The sequence below is a fragment of the Aquarana catesbeiana genome, linkage group LG02 (genome assembly GCF_042186555.1).
Source record: "Aquarana catesbeiana isolate 2022-GZ linkage group LG02, ASM4218655v1, whole genome shotgun sequence".
Taxonomy (NCBI): domain Eukaryota; kingdom Metazoa; phylum Chordata; class Amphibia; order Anura; family Ranidae; genus Aquarana; species Aquarana catesbeiana.
The window spans coordinates 329,947,007-329,963,436 of record NC_133325.1 but is presented as its reverse complement, the minus strand read 5'-3'; the positions used below and the strand labels follow the sequence as shown (position 1 = coordinate 329,963,436).

Sequence of the window (16,430 nt, the reverse complement as noted above, 5' to 3'; positions counted from 1 at the left end):
CCGGGGGTCTCGCGGTCGGTCGGTATTCCAGCCCCACATATACCCCATCTAGGTTGTGGGTGCGCAGCACTCCTACGGGTGACGGGTGGAGGGCAGCGGGCGTCTCCTCCTCCTCTGCATCACGGTGGCTTCCACAATGGGTCTCCTCCCTCTTCCTCCTAGACGTTCTTTCCTTTCAGCCGATTGGGTGACGGGTCTCAGAACCCACTTCTTGATTGGCCGGGAGGAGGATCAGTATGAGAATAGTGAATATTCATTCACTTTGGTCACACAACTGGGTAGGCTCGCAGCGCAGTGCTCTGCACCCCGAACCCACCCTTTTTTGAAGCCTATTAGAGCCTCTGGCTTTAATCACGTGCTTCAAAAAAAGACACCCCCATTAGAATCCATGCATCTGGCACCCTGCATGTAGATTAGGGGGCCAAACGCATGGATGGGGGGCGGTGCCCATGCACCCCTAATGGATGGGCCGCCACTGCTGGCCTCCCATAAGATCTCCTGTGGTATTCAAAGATTTATCTGAAAGAGAAAGGGTTGGCTGCAAAGTCCATCCCCTCCCTGTGCACACTGAATCCTGGGACAGGATACAAATCCTGGGTCTGTGCGGTGTAATCTGGACTGAGGAAACATGTAACAGCATATTGCTTCACCTGAGTGAGAAAGGTTTAGTTGCAGGAAGGTCCCCTCCTCTGTGCACACTGAAGTTCTGGCCATCAAAACTCTCCTGCACATGATTTGCTGACTAAATATGACTCCTCTCACGAGCCAATGCACAGCAGGATGAAAAACAAGTTTGGGTGGTCATGGGACCAGTTTTAAAGTAGACAATCTCAGATAAATAAAATAATATTGGAAGACTTTAAGTCTATTTTTAAAAGCAACTAGTATATATACCTGAATTTGGATTGGAATCAGCCTCTTGCAATTTATTATACAGCAGATCCCAAACTGGAAGAGGGAGAAGCAGCATAATAAGCAAATCAGTTGTGATGCAGTGAAAGAAAGAGTGAGCAGAGTGACAATGAAATGTGATCAGTCTGCTGCTTCTCCTTTAATGTTCAGACATATTGTTGTGCTCATAAGTTTACATACCCTGACATAATTTATAATTTCTTGGACATTTTTCAGAGAATAGGAATGATAACACAAAAACGTTTCTTTCACTCATGGTTAGTTTTTGGCTGAAGCCATTAATTATCAGTCAACTGTGTTTACTCTTTTTAAATCGTAATCACCACAGAAACTACCCAAATGACCCTGATCAAAAGTTTACATACCGCAGTTCTTAATACCGTGTATTGCCCCCTTTAACATCAATGACAGCTTGAAGTCTTTTGTGGTATTTGTGGATGAGGCTCTTTATCTTCTCAGATGGTAAAGCTGCCCATTCCTCTTAGCAAAAAGCCTCCAGTTCCTGTAAATTCTTGGGCTGTCTTGCATGAACTGCACGTTTGAGATCTCTCCAGAGTGGCTCAATGATATTGAGGTGAGGAGACTGAGATGGCCACTCAAGAACCTTCACTTTATTCTGCTACAGCCAATGACTGGGCGACTTGGCATTGTGTTTTGGATCATTGTCATGTTGGAGTGTCCAAGTACGTCCCATGCACAGCTTCCTGGCTGATGAATGCAAATGTTCCTCCAGTATTTTTTTATAACATACTGCATTCATCTTGCCATCAATTTTGAATAAATTTCCTGTGTCTTTGTAGTTCACACATCCCAAAACATCAGCAATCCACCTCCGTGTTTCACAGTAGGAATGGTGTACCTTTCATCATAGGCCTCGTTGACTCCTCTCCAAATGTAGTGTTTATGTTTGTGGCCAAAAAGCTCAATTTTGGTCACATCACTCCAAATGCCTTTGTGCCAGAAGGTTTGAGACTTGTCTCTAAGAGCAACTGTCATCTCTGTCCCATATTGGCTCCTCCTCTGACCCGCTGTTGACTCACTGACATCTCTGTCTCTTGTCTCTGTGCTGTATTGTAAGCGGGATACTTTGTGGCATTTGCATAGTAATGGCTTTCTTCTGGCGACTCAACCATGCAGCCCATCTTTCTTCAAGTGCCTCCTTATTGTGCATCTTGAAACAGCCACACCACATGTTTTCAGAGAGTCCTGTATTTCACCTGAAGTTATTTGTGGGTATTTCTTTGCATTCTTTGCAACAATTTTCCTGGCAGTTACGGCTGAAATTTGAGTTGGTCTACCTGACAGTGGTTTGGTTTCAACAGAACCCCTCATTTTCCACATCTTGATTAGAGTTTGAACACTGTTGATTGGGATTCTCAGTTCCTTGAACATCTTTTTATATCCCTTTCCTGTTTTATACAGTTCAACTACTTTTTCCTGCAGATCCTTTGACATTTTTTTTGCTTTCCCCATGACTCAGAATTCAAAATGTTAGTGCAGCACTGGTTGAAAGATGCAAGGGTCTGACAGGAGTCCAGAAACTCATTGACCTTTTATAAGCACACACTAATTACAAGCAAACAGATCACATGTGAGGATGGTTACCTTTAGAGCCCATTCACACAGGAGCAACTTTGGATCCGACTTCAAGTCGCCCCAAGTCGCCCCTTGTCGCCTCAAGTCGCGCTACATGAATAAATCAATTTAAGTGAATGGATCTGTCTTAATGCACACTACTGCAGTCGCTCCGACTTCAGAAAAGGTTCCTGTACTACTTCAATCCGACTTGAAGGCAACTTGTACCCATTGATTTCAATGGAAGTTGCCTCCAAGTCTGATCACTGTTCATACTGAGGCAACTTTACAGGAAGCAGAAAGGAAACAGAAAGTAATTTCCTCCACTAAACAGCCAGCCCCCTCCTTCTCACACACAGCTGATAAGCTCTGATTGGCCACTTGTAACGTTCCCTGTCTTGGAGGCGACTGTTGTAAGTCGCCCCAAGTCGCGCTATGATTCATACTCAAGTCGTGTCCAAGTTGCCTCCCAAAGTTGTGCTGGAAGTCGTGTTGCCCCTGTGTGAATGGGCTCTTAACAGCCAGGTATGTAAACTTTTGATCAGGGTCATTTGGGTAGTTTCCTTTGGTGATTATGATTTAAAAAGAGTAAAGACAGTTGATTGACAATAAATGGCTTCAACACTAACCATAAGTGAAAAAAATGTTTGTGTGTTATTCATATTCTCTGAAAAATAGCCAAGAAATCATAAATTCTGCCAGGGTATGTAAACCTGTGAGCATAACTGTAGGTGGGGGGAGGGACATTACCTTTTTAATCTACCTTTGTAATATTGTTGTATTATTTAACTGCAGTATTTAGGCCAGCAGGGCTGGATGGGCAGAAATATAAATTTTGTGCCACGTAAAACTGCTCCTTTGTATATATATTTTATCTTTATCTTTAGACACCATAGTACTGGCTTAGGTTTTGGAGCTTTTATTTCCAAAACCTAATATGTGCACGTCTAAGGTGCTTTATTTTGTATTTACTGCAAATTGAATTGGCTTCCTTATATTATTGGGGAAAAAAGTATGTTAATAATATTATCTTTGTTTATATTGAGCATTTCCCAATTATATAGATATGATAATGTTCATCTATAACTAGCTAAACTTTTATTCTACAATTTTAGAGAGGGAATCCACAAAGGCTTATAGTAATTATAGTAGTGTGAGTGGGCAGTAGTGTGAAACTGAGATAAGTGATTGTAGAAAAGTAACCGTATGAAAACGCATCCTCATGAGAATTGATTTGTGGGATGTGTTGAGCTTGTTGACAAGGTGGATGCTCTAAAACTGAACTAGAAAAAGATAAAAAAACATAATATATCTTTAGAAAAGAAAAACAAGCATCAAAACGATAATGAAACAAAACTTTTTTGTGTGTTTATCATTTAATTTAGTGTGCTGAATTCAGGTTATAGCACACAAATTATTTTTGTCCTATTTTGTTAGGATGCAGTGTATATATATATCTATATAGATATCTATATAGATATCTCTATATCTATATAGATATAGAGATATATATCTATATCTATATAGATATATATAGATATCTATTTATGGTCGTGGCCCTAAGACCCAGGCAGATGTGGATCACATAAAGACAAGACTTACAACATCAATAGACCTGAGGTGTGGCTTTTGGTCGTTTGGTAGGTAAGCCAAGAAAAGGGACCAAAAATAAGCAGGTAGGGGATATATCTTTATTGGTACTAAGCTCATTGAGCAAGCTTGGAGAAGGCCAGAGCCATCTCCATTTGTGGGTTTGGAATATATCTAGCGAAGCAGGTGGACTTCCATCTGCCTAGTTTCTTGATCACATGGTCTGGTACTCCGTGCTGAGATGCGGCTGAGGCTGCGCCGATCCAGAAGGAATGTCCAGAATACCACCCAGGGTCTAGGCCTAAGTTGAGCAGTAGGACCCAAACATGTTGGATAAAATGTCTGCCAGTCAACGGGTTGACTGGAAAAGGCAGTAACGGGCTGGAGACTGGCTGACTGGGTAGGTGAGAGAGCAGACGGTCAAGGATGGTTACTGGGCACCAGGCGTTGCTGGTCCTGAAGAAGTTGATATCTACTCCTGGTCAGGTTTGTTGCGCTTTGGAGACTGTAAGGTGAAGGACATAATGGTTTGGGAAGCGAGTCAGCAGGTGTCTGTACAGTACCTGAGGTAAACTCGCTAGGTCGTAGGAAGTCGTAGAAAGCCAGGTAGATGGCGGCCTGGATGACCAGGTTGGGCAAGAGCCCAAAGGGGGAATGTGTGAGGATTTCGGACATGCGCCTGAAGATAGCGCTTGTGATGGGTAAGCCTTTGCCATTGGTAGCAGGCTGCTGCTTCTGAATTCCGCGCAGCAGGGTTTTCACTGTATGGGTTGTTGGTCATAGACTGGTTGTCTGTGGTGAAGAGTACTGTCTGACCTGTTCACGTGTGGCCCCAGACTTGGGCTGCTGCCACGATGGGGTACAGTTTGAACAAAGACGAGAATCGAGCGAAACCAGGAATCAAGCAGATTTCTGGATGCCAGAAACTGGTGAATGAGTGGTGGCCAAAAATAGCAGCAAAGCCTGTGAAGGCTGCAGCATCTGTGACTACTTGTGGCGACTGGGTTGATACTGAGGGAATAAACATGGATATGTCCTTCCAGTTGTTGAGGAACTCATCCCACATAGTGAAGTCTCTATGGCTGTTAGGTCTAGTCTGAGGACTTGGTCAGCGTCCTGTGCTCAGGCAAGAAAGACCAAAAGCCGTGAGATGAACGACCGCCTCCTCATCGCAAAATTGAGCATGCCTACCAAGGTCTGCAGCTGTCTTTTACTACAGCCCGTGATTGGGTAAAATCGTGAATGACCGACCTAAGACAGGCTAGTTTGTCAACAGGCAGGCTAGCCTGCATAGCCTGTGTGTCCAGGACGATGCCCAAGAAGGTAATAAAATGTGCCGGGCCTTCCACTTTGTGTTTGGCTATAGGCACATTGAGATTGTTGAAGACCACTCTTAGCCTGTCTAGATCTACCGGGGGTATGTCTGGCTGTTCAATGAGCAGAAAGTCATCAAGATAATGGATAACTTTGTGGCACTGGGCCTGGTGTGATAGGATCTAAGTTAGGGACTGGGCGAAAATGTAAAAACGGCCACGGGCTGCCACGGGCTGCTTTTAGATGTGCAGTAGGCGGCACTGGCTGAAGGAGCACCCATCTTGGTTGAAGTTGTTGCATATCGCCGCGCCCCCCCCCCACTGAAAAGACTGGTCACCCCAACTTGTCTACCTGTTGCTGTTGTCGTGGGCCTAATGGGCCCTGGTTGAAGCTGGAGGTGGAAGGGAAATTGATGGGGCGTCTTGTGGCTGCCTCAGAGCATCAATTTGCTGTGTGGGTGGATGATTGGCAAATCGCACAGAGTGGGGAACGAAGACCAGCAAAGTGGTGACAGAATAGTTCTGTGTCTGTGCCGCTCCAGTCTGTACTGATCTGGAACTGGGCACGTCTTGCTGATGCTTTGGCTGAGAATGACCGATGGTAGTTATAGAAGGCAAAGCCGCCATATTTGTAATCAAGATCTAACACTGTATGAAGGCATAAGTCCAGCTCCTCCCTCCTTTTTGGGGTGGCTGAACAAAGGACGTTCCTGAACATCCCGAAGGCCAGGGGGAACTTGGTAGGTGACAGCTTACAACTGAGCCTGGGGTCTTTTCGACTTGACAACTACCGAGAGGTCCCCCCAGGCGTAGGATTTGTTGTCAGCTAAGTCATGGGTTGAGATGAGCAGGGATGCCAAATTGACGTCTTTGCCCTCTAGTATATCCTTCCTGACCCTGGCCAGGACAAGATGAGCGGGGAGGACGATAGGTGCAGGGTCTGGTGTACCTGCAGAAGGAGAAGCTGTCATCAGGACCAAGACCGGATTAGGGAGGGCCGTGGGTGGGCAAAATTCCAAAAGGGTGACTCTGGTCTGTACGTCCGAAACTGTTGCGGTTACAGAGGAGAACAAAGAATGCAGCTGGGGAATGGCCCCAGAGATGGATTGCAGGGATGCTTGCTGGGTGCTGGGCCTGGCTGTAGCTAGAGGCGGGAAGAGGAGCCTGAAAAACTCTGCCTTCCTGGTCATGGCAGGAAAGGGAATATCTCTGCATCTCAGCTCAGAAATGAGCTTGGGGATGGTCCATCCCCTGAGGTACTTATGCTGCCACACTCTGAGCCCGCGGAGGGTGACAGAGGGGCAGGTGTGAGGTTCTCACTGCCAGTCTGTGACATGGCTCTGGCTAGAAGACAAAAGGGGCAGGGTGCTCATGTTTAAGAAGAGACATAGCCGTAGGATAGAGAGCAGAGTGGTGAAGAGAAAAGTCAGAGAGGAAGAAAAAGGAGAAGTACAGGAAAAGGAATGATAGGCGTAGACAGGAGCTGACAGTGTTCTGTTGTAGCAGAACTATGTAGAGCGAAAATTTAGAAAACTCAGAAGAGTGCAAGGCGACCGAGGTGGGCCAGGAGATGACTGGCTAGATAATCGATAGCTCTGATAGTGCCTGTTTGTGGTGAGCACAAACCTAAAGACCAGAACCCCAGGGCATACTGGGATGAGATGAAGTCCGGTATGGCTTACATAGGAATGTTGCAATCTGTAGTAGATGACGTATGCTCGGCCTGCCAACACTTGCACTGCCAGCAAGCCTACTGTTAAGTGACCTTGTCTGCAAGATGAAGGGCATCCTTCAAACATAGAGTGTCATGTATAGACATATGACAGAAACTAACGCCTGAAGAGTATGTCCAATGATGTATGTGAAGTAACAATATAGTGCAAGGGTGCTGCAGAGTGATGTGATGGAGAAACCCGTGAACTACGCACCTGACTGACACTCTAGTAGTGAGGTCCTGGTTAGGATTGAACTCGGTCGACCAGGAATACCTGTAGTAGGGGTAACATAAGTGCGGCAAGAGATTTTTTTTTTCAACTCTTTTGTGCCCTTTGTGTGCAACTGGCCCTGGTGAAGATGCAATGATTGCTTTTTTTTTTTTATACCTGGGAAATAACGTCCAACCTGGTACAGGATGGCACCTAACTTCAACTGACCCGAGGGAGAAAGACAGTGGGAAATAATGAGTGGCTGAGAAGCATGTTTGTGGTGTAGAGAATGGGTAACTGCTGAGATGCGAATACTTGCAGTGATTGCAAGAAGTGTATGCTGAGAAGCCGGTTTGCAGCAAAAGCAATGGGTATATACTGAGAGACGAGTTTTGCAGCGATTGCTGATGCGTATTCTTGCAATGTTTGCAACAAAGGTAACCTACTGATTGGCGAAAAGAAAAGGATAGCAGAAATAGTATGTGTAGGAACAAACTGTGAAAAATGGCATACGTAACGAATCGTAGATTTATGATAGGGAGTGTAACGAGTTGAGTGTGGAATACTCGTGATGCATACCGTTGTTCCGCCAATGCGATTAGGTTCGGTTTGGAGTGTGATGCATGTAGCTGCTGATATGATCCGAATCGGTCAGAACAACGATGTGAATAATGAATCATAGGGTATGGTACGAACTGCTACGAATCGGTGCGTGGGATGCGCGTGATGCAAACCGTTGTGCCGCTACTGTGACTAGGTTCAGTTTGGAGTGCTCAAATTGGTGTGGCATGAAGTGATATGGACCGTTGAGTGAGACAACGAATCGTTAGTACGGTATGGGGGTGAGTGGTGTGAATCAGCAGGGGATGTGTCCAATGCGAACCGTAGTGCCGCTGATGGGACTAGGTATGAATCAGACTGTGGTAAGTGTGCCATGCATCCGTTGTGCATCAGAGAAGAAACAGGGAAAGGCCTGTGACTACTGCATACTGGAGGCCTACGAACGATTCGTAAGCTCCATGGCAGAAGCAAGCAAGGAATGGGGAACAAAACGAGAAACAAGTTGGTTGAACGTGATACGACAAGGGGGATAACGAACCCTACCTGTGACAGCGAGCAAGACGTTGAACGACAAACCACGAATAAGCAACTGCAACGTACTGTATTCGCAACAACAGACTCACGAACACGCAGTGAGCTGAAGAGTCGGCCTTGTGACATAACGAATTGCGCACTGGAACCGACAGAGAGCAAGGGCATGCGGTCAGCTTAAATACCCACCGGGCTCTCCCCATAAATTCAGGCCACCATACTGTCCTTCTAATATATATATATATATATATATATATATATATATATATATATATATATATACAGTATATGCATTTCAATTATGTAAAATCCATGTATTTTACTGAAGGAAAATGGGCAGGTGTAGGTATCTAGCAAATGTAGGTATCCAAATGCAGGTATGACCAGATGCACACAACACCCAGGCAACACCAATAAACCATAAACAACGCAACAGAGAGGAAAAAAAACATGATAGTGAAGCAAAAACTAAACAAACAGCCTAACTATACTACACTATATACAATAGAGGCAAACTCGCATGTAAAGGGCAAGATCAGGACTGGGAACAAGGGGAGAAGAGATGGGGGAAATAGATACAGGGTAATGGATGCGGGGTACAAAATGCTAGAAGATACCCGCTAGTGCCCATCAGAACTGTGCTCTTTAGTTCTGGCAACGACAATGCCACCAGTAGGTGATCAAAGTCTTGACAGCTACCCCCTACCCCTTGAGGAGTGGCCTCTGGATACTCCACTTTGCTCTACTTAAAAGCCTGTGTGAGCGACTCTTGTGCAAGATTAGTCAAAGTAGGTCACCCATCATCAGAGTTGGAAGACTTTCCAGATTTTCTTAAGTCAAAGTCCTTCAACCTCCCGAATAGCCCAGCAATTGGCTAGATGCCCCATTGCCAGGGTCTGAAAGCTGACCGGTGCCCCGTAGATCAGGTCCTTTGTAGGCACTACATTTGAAGCTTGCATTTCCACAAGGCTGCAAATATCCCAATGCGGAGATCTTATGGGCCATCTGAAGGCTTAACACTGGAGTCCTTAACTCATACAGGTACCCTGATGACTGAGTGTCCCATCAGAACTGGACATACTAGACAGGTAGCTAGAAACTGCATTGCATTTTAACAACCACCCCTTCCCCTTAAGGAGTGGTCTCTGAATGCTTCACTTTTCCTCAAACTTAAAAGTCTGTGTGAATAACTCTTGTGCAAGATGAGTCCAAGAAGGTCTCCCAACATCAGTGTCTGCAACCTGTCAAATAGCCTTGCAATTAGCTAGATGCCACATTACCAGGGTCTGAAAGCTGACTGGATGCTCCACTGTCGAGGTCTGAAAGCTGGCTGAGTGCCCCGTAGATCAGGTCCTTTAATAGGCACTACACTTGAAGTTTGCATTTCCACAAGCCAGCAAACATAATAGCTCTGGGGCCATCTGAAAACTTAACACTGGAGTCCTTAAAGTAATTGTAAATGATCACCTTGTAAATCAACCCATTCAGTTTAAAATAGAAATGAAAGGCAAAAACATTTGTATATAGATATATAAAATAACATTATAAATATGCTTCCCTCTTTTATAAGCAAAAGTTCAGCCCGAGCATTGGCTGTTCCCTCATTCGGCGAACAGCCCAATTGTCAGGGCGTTTAACGATATGTTCAGTTTGCCAAATGCCCCACAATGCACTGCGCATCGCACAGTGAATTCTAATCCCCGATTGGTTGAAGAAATAAAGGCTTTGCCCAATCAGGGCACAGAGCACTGTCAGAGCCATGATTGGAGAAAGTAATGATGATTTTGCCCAATCATGGCTTACTGTTAATAGACCCACCCCACACTATAAATGGTTCCTTCCCAGAGGAGCCATTTGCAGTGTGATGTTGGAGTGGAGATAGATAGAACAGGGCTCTGTTCATTGCTACAAGCGAGTTAGTGTGCTATTGTGATTCTATTGTGTGATTCTAGAGTATAGAGTTTTAGTGTACACTGTAATGTGAGCATAGTGATAGTGCAGCGTCAGTCTAGTGCGACCTTCCTTTTTTACTTTTGTGGAGTGAGTCAGGGCAATTTTACGGCAGTATATTGAAGTGTGTCAAGGCAGTTTAACTGCAGTATATTGTAGTGCACCATTGCACTTTTACAGCAGTATATTGTAGTGCATCAGTGCACTTTTACTGTAGTATATTGTAGTGCGTCAGTGCACTTTTACTGCATTATATTGTAGTGCATCAGTGCACTTTTACTGCACTATATTGTAGTGCGTCAGTGCACTTTTACTGCATTATATTGTAGTGCATCAGTGCACTTTTACTGCACTATATTGTAGTGTATCAGTGCATTTTTACAGTAGTATATTCTAGGGCGTCAGTGCACTTTTACTACAGTATATTCTTGTGCTTTAGTGCACTTTTACTGCAGTATATTCTAGTGTGTTGGTGCACTTTTACTGCAGTATATTTTAGTGCGTCAGTGCACTTTTACTGTAGTATATTGTAATGCAGCAGTGTACTTTTACTGCATTATATTGTAGTGCATCACTGCACTTTCACTGAATTATTTCGTAAAGCTTCAGTATACTTTTACTTCAGTATATTGTAGTTTGCCAGTGCAGTTTTACTGTAGTATATTGTAGTGCATTAGTGCAGTTTTACTGCAGTATATTGTAGTGCATTAGTGCAGTTTTACTGCAGTATATTGAAGTGTGTCAGTGCAGTTTTACTGCAGTATATTGCAGTGTGTCAATGGAGTGTGTCTGTGTAGTGCAGTGTTTTACACTGAATTACATAACATTTAGTGCTGTATACAGTGCTGTATACCCCCCTTTTTTATTTCTTTGGTTGTTACGTGTTATCTGGCAGCAGCAGTCTTCAACTTAAAATGCACCAAACACCACTTTCCACTGAATAAAGTGCATCCAATTACACATTTCCCTGTCTCTAATACATTTCGATACATGTCTGGGAGGCCAACAAGAAGAGGCAGACATTCCCGTGCCACTGTGAGGGGGCCAGCAGTGTCTGTGTCCACAGACAAAGGTGGACATGGTCCGTCCTCAGGCAGGGATCATTTCCTCTGTTTAGTGATGTTGCCCGTGCTATCCAGCCACAGCATGAAGAGGAGGTGGTGGACTGGCTTACTAAACCATCTTTATTCTCTTCATCCTCTATCACTCAACCAGAGACTAGTGCACAGTCCACTGCAGCTGCCAGAGCAGTTTATTCTGCCTTCTTGTCCACAGCTTCTCCTGCCATAGCCCAAGCATCATGCATGGAGGAGTCAGCTGAATTGTTTGAACACAGCATCAACCACTTGCTCCTTGACGATGTACAGGGATTACTTGCTTTAGATGTTGGATCTGACTCTAAGGTTGAGGAAGGTAGGGACATGAGCCTACAGAGAGGGGAGAACACTGATAAACAAGAAATTGGCAGTCATGTTCCCCCAGCAGCAACATATTGCCAAGTTGGCTCCAGTGATGATGAGGATGGAGAAGATGATGATGATGAAGTCACTGACGTGACTTGGGTGCCGGATAGAGCAGAGGAGGAAAGTGAAGATGAAGCACAACATCAAACAGAGGCAGCCATCATGGAAGAGTAGAACGCAGCCCCCATCTTCCATCAGATTGTGAATCTGTTATCTCCTGGCCCACTTCCCACAGCTCAGCTGTTGGGGTGTTTTTTAGCACATGTGCAGCCAATCATACTGTTGCGATTTGCAAACTTTGCCTCTAGCAGATCAAGCGTGTGCAAAAACACCAGCCATTTTGGTACCACATGCTTGACAAGGCATTTATTGTCCCACCATTCAGCCAATTGGCAAGAGCACCTGAGTGCCACACAAGGGTTGCAATTCTTCTCCTCCTCACTACTCACCCTTCAGGTCTACCTCTGCTATATCTCATGACCTCTCAGCAGCCTCTACTGACAAGGATGATGGTATATCGAAGGGTGTCACAGGTCCTTGCAGCATGATTGCCAGCACCATATCACCAGCCATAGAGAATAGAAGACAAATTTCTCTGCCCCAGCTACTGCAACGAAAAACATACAGTCCCTTCCACCCACATGCCCAGCATCTAAATTCCAGCTTGTGTAAATTACTGGCTTTACAACTCCTGCCTTTTCCATCTGGTGGATTTGGCCCCCTTCAATGAGTTTGCAGAATGCGCTGTACCACAATGACAGGCTCCCAGTCACTAATTCTTTGCACATAAGGCCATTCCAGCTCTGTGCCACCATGTGGAAGGCAATGTTGTGACATCATTGGACAAGGCAGTCAGCTGCAAGGTCCACGTTACTGCTGACACGTGGTCCAGCAAGCATGGTCAGGGATGATATATTTTCTTCACAGCACACTGGGTAACTCTGCTTGCAACCAGAAAAGATGAAGGACAGGGCTCAGGGTTGGAGCTTGTTTTGCTGCCACATCTCTATACAGCTAGTGGTGCTGATGCGAGATTTATCAGCACCACCCCCTTCTCCTCTTCCATGCCTTCCTCTGCTGAATTGTCCTATGAACCACGAGTACCCTCTAAGCATTCAAGGGGCTTTTCAATGAGTCAGGCTAAAAGAAGCCATGCAGTGCTTCAGCGGGTCTGTCTAGGGGACAGGAGTCACACTGGAACAGAGCTTCTTCCAGCTCTGCAGGGGCAGGCCCAGAGGTGGGTCATGCCACGCCACTTTGAACCAGGTATGATGGTGTGTGATAATGGCAGCAACCTCCTGCCTGCCCTTCAACAGAGAAAGTTGACACGTGCCATGCCTGGCACATGTCCTCAATTTGGTGGTGCAGTGTTTTTAAACAGGTACCCAGGGTTGCAAGATCTTCTAAAGCAGGCCAAAAGAGTCTGTAGCCATTTTAGGTGGTCATACACAGCCAATGTTCGGTTGGCTGAAATTCAGAGGGAATTCCACATGCCCATAAACCACCTGATTTGTGACATGCCCACCAGGTGGAACTCAACAAGGCAATGCTGCAGTGGCTGCACATGCAGAAGAGGGCTGTCAATGAGTACCTGTGTGAGTATGGCACAAAGACAGGCTCAGGGCGGCTTGGATTTTTTTCCCCATGCCAATGGCTGCTGATAAAGGATGCATGCATTGTACTGTCACCATTTGAGGAGGCCACAAGGATGGTGAGCCATGACAATGCATGCATCAGTGACACAATCCCTGTTGAGCAGACTCTGTGTGGCATTATGGACAGAGCACTTAAGGAAGAGCAGCAGGAGGAAGAGGAGGACTTCCTTTCCTGTCAAGGCCCGCTTTATGCAGACATCATTCTTGCGTTGCCACAAAACACACAAGAGCAGAGGGAGGAGGAGGATTCTGAAAAAGCTAGTTTTGAGGCTTCTGTTGGTCAAAGGAGGAGCGGCACAGAAATCGGCTGCCTCAGTGATGCCTTTCAAATTGTTTTTATTCCTCAGTGCCCAGGGCTGCCAGCTACCATATCCCATCGGCAACATCTGCATCATATGGTGGAAGATTTTCTAGGGGTGAAAACAGACATGAAGAGCTCTCCAGTCGATGATCCACTGGGTTACTGGTCATGAGACTAGACCAGTGGCCAGAACTTGCCCAGTATGCAATTGAGCTGCCAGAGTTTTTGTGACAGATAAAACAGCGCGTCTGTCTACAGACTCCGTTGATCAGCTGACATTTATCAAAATAAATAATTCCTGGATTAGCAGCAGCTATAAAGCCCCTGATGCCGATGTCACCGATTAAGTGTTTTTGGGATGTGGAATCTGTGCAAGACTGTCTAGGCTGCCTAGCTTTGTGGGTGTTAATTTTATCAGGAAGAAAAATGTTGGTATAGATTTCATGGGCACATTTAACACCCAAGGACCCAATTTTTCTGCACCTGTTTGACAGATGCATGTAATTTACATTTTGTACAGCAAGGCAAATTCTTGCTTTCATCAAGAATACCTCTATAGGGTTACGGTGTGAAGGCACCACCAACACCCAAAGCCCAATTTTTCCACACCTGTTACTTCTATCCAAAGTCTGCAAAACAGACATCAGAATGTATCCAAAAAATCTCTAATTTTGCCCCAAGTGCACTAAATTGTGGCCTCATCATACAGACTGGCTCCCAAAGCTGTTGTTTACAAAATAAAGAAAGCTTGCAGGGAAAAAGTTTTTTTTTTCTTGATAAATGTAATTTTTGCTGCAGTAGGTTCTATACACGGTACAGATGTGCCACTTTGTAGGCAGACTAAGGGGACCCCACAGGCACTATATTTAAAGGAATTTTTCATTTTTATTTTTTCAATTTAAGCATCATTAAATCACTGCTCATTTAAAAATTATCTATTTTTACAAACTTTTTTTTCATTGATACATGTCCCCCAGGTCAGTACCCAGACCCCCATACCCTTTATATGCCCAATGACTTGCACATAAGCCTTCAAAATGGGCACTTTTGATTTTTTAGGTTTGGGTCCCACATACCTTGATGGGGTTCATTGTTTGGCTCAGAAATTTTGCAATGTTTGAAAGTTCTGTTGCGAACCCAACAGGGGCGTGTAGGCAGAGGATAAATGGAGGATAAATGGAGTCAAACTGGACAATAGGCAGGGGTTCATAAGCATCAGACTGGATAGCAGGTGGCATATCAATGGAGCAACAGGCATGGAGGCAGGCTGGACTGAAACAATTGGCGTGAAGGTAGGCTGTACCAGAAGAACTGTTATGGAGTTAGAATGGACCAAATCAGCAGGTATGGAGGCAGATTGGACTGGATTAGCAGGCATGGAGGTGGACTGGACCAGATCATTGGGCATGGAGGAAAAATGGATCAGATCAGGGGGCATTAAGGCAGAGTGGACCACATGATAGGCATGGAGGTAAAATAGACTGTATAAGCAAGCATGGAGGCAAACTGGACTGGATCAGCAGGCATGGAGGCAGCCTGGACCAGATCAGCAGGCACGAAGGCAGACTGGACCAGATCAGCAGGCATGGAGGAAGATTGGACCAGATCAGTATGCATAGAGGCAGACTGGATCAGGTCAGCAACCACTGGAACAGGCTGGACTGAACCAGTTAGCATAGGCTGAACTGGAGTTGCAGGCATGGAGTTAGGAACTGGCTGAACAATAGTTGAGGCAGCTGTGAAGAGTGGCAGAATTGTATGGGTTGGGAAAGAAATGTCTTTCTTTTTAGGTTTGAAAACTGGAATCCTGTATGTGATAGCAGGGATATGGGCAGATTGTACAGCTGATGGGGGAATAGTAACAGTACTGAGAAGTGGTGGGAAAAAGGAAGCAGTTGTAGAGGCAGATTTCTGAGGGGTTGCTAAGGGTAAGAGAATAATAGAGACAGCCTTCAATAGATTAAATGCAGGGAAGGTACTGCTAGTGGGAACAGATTATTGATATGCAGTTGGAAGTATGAAGTACTTAGTAGCAATTGTGATTGCTAAGGGTAACAAAGGGTAACAAATGAAGGGTTTCTTTTTTTTGGCAGGGCTGAATTGGTGTGAATTAGCTGAAGCTGGGGATAGCATCTCTCGCCAGGATTGGAGTAGAGGCTGAACAAAGTTTTTCTTGTTTTTAGTTTATCAAAGGACTATATACCTTTTCAGTAGCCAGCATCAGGTGGAGCCTAATTACCAGGAAGTTATGGAAAAGTAACTTCAACAGCTGACACCAAGGCTTCTCTGAAATGTGAAAGTTGGCTTTCTTGAGTTTTGCTGGGGTTCAGTTTTTAGGGTCCTGGAAAAAACTACTATAAAAACTACCAGAATCTAAAAAAAAAAAATTCTTTTGGATGGTGTCATTTTGTCTCAAAGGGAGGTATGTTAGAGGGTCAGTAGGGATAAATTCTATCTGTTGCCATGTGTTAGTGCTTTTAAGGACTAGATTTTCTTCCCATGTTTATTATATTTGACATTTTATTAACTGAGTTGAGTCAAGCCAGTCTTCCATAGTCAACTGTAATGCCCCGTACACACGGTCGGACAATGATCGGACATTCCGACAACAAAATCCTAAGATTTTTTCCGACGGATATTGGCTCAAACTTGTC

General features: G+C 44.9%; 1 protein-coding gene across 2 annotated transcripts in view; it reads left to right on the top strand.

The window, feature by feature from the left end:
• Positions 1-16,430, top strand: part of DMD (dystrophin) — a 3,507,873-nt gene that overhangs the window by 2,717,834 nt on the left and 773,609 nt on the right. The window lies entirely within an intron of this gene.